The 1,169-nt window shown below is 38.2% G+C and overlaps 1 non-coding gene across 1 annotated transcript; it reads right to left on the bottom strand.

The window, feature by feature from the left end:
• Window positions 1-653: 653 nt before the first annotated feature.
• Window positions 654-761, bottom strand: LOC145590344 (small nucleolar RNA R71). Its single transcript, XR_014101967.1, has one exon. It is a non-coding gene; the product is annotated as a small nucleolar RNA R71 (small nucleolar RNA).
• Window positions 762-1,169: the final 408 nt, after the last annotated feature.

The raw sequence follows: 1,169 nt of genomic DNA, 5'->3' as shown, positions 1-1,169 counted from the left end.
CGGAATCCAATGTCTTTGTTCAAAATACTCGGGCCACTCATTAATTCCTTCCGAATTAATTCATTGTATCGGTTTGTTAGTTGCTTGGGTGTGACCCGAAGGGTTTAGTCAAGATTAAGCTGTAATGTTAATTATACATTAATAATACTGATCGGAGCGGACTCCACCCAGGCATTCCGATCACTTAACCTCACTGAATAATTAGCTTTCTAATAATTCCGAACCCTCTATCGAAATAATACACTTGTTCGAAGGACACCATTCCTTTCACCACCAACTGCACCGCGCAAGGTTAGCGATTATTCACAGCTGTCCCTAATGGATTTTCCACATCTTACTCCTACTCCAGCTCTTGATGGAATGCAATTCGAGATTAAGCCCCATTTTATCATGATGATCGAATGAAAGAAATTCAGTAGAGGTAAGGGTGAAGACCCTAATATTCACATTGCAAATTTATGTCAATATTGCAATACCATTAGGCAAGCTAGGGTCATGCAAGACCAAATCAGGGAGATTTTTTTCCCTTTTCTTTATGTGGTAAAGCTAAATTGTGGTATAATGGATTGAATAGAGCTGCACTTGGTATTACTTATTAGGAAACTCTTGCTTTGAATTTCTATAATAAATATTACCCTGTAGAATGAACAGCTTTACTAAGGAGTGCAATTCCAAACTTTTCCCAAGAGCCAGATGAAACTCTATATGAGGCTTGGGAAAGATTTAAGGATTTGCAGAGAGAGTTCCCCCATCATATGTGAATATGCTTGAAACTCATAGGAAGTGGGAATTTACGATTAGGGACAAGGAAAGTAGGGAGCCGCCAAAAAGTTTTTAAGGAACTTGTAAACCGTTCACGGATCATTTAAGTCAACCACGAATGAGGGACAACGATAGGCAACAACGATTGACTCGTGAAGGTTACACCCCATTCATAATCCATGAGATTACTAACTCCATATGATTCGGAACCATGAAAAGAGGATCGAGGATGATGGTACGAAGTGAGTCATGAAGTCACATTCGCTTATCTTGGCCTCTATTCGATTCTTATAGAGAAAAGTATTCCTGCGATCTCAAAGGCATACAAACAAAATATTCAATTCGCTCTAAACTATTATTATGCTAAATTAGAATCATGTTCCTTTTATTTCTATTATTAATGCACA

This window comes from Chenopodium album, chromosome 17 (assembly GCF_948465745.1).
Source record: "Chenopodium album chromosome 17, dcCheAlbu1.1, whole genome shotgun sequence".
In the NCBI taxonomy this organism is placed as follows: Eukaryota; Viridiplantae; Streptophyta; class Magnoliopsida; order Caryophyllales; family Amaranthaceae; genus Chenopodium; species Chenopodium album.
This window is presented reverse-complemented; position numbering and strand designations above follow the sequence as displayed.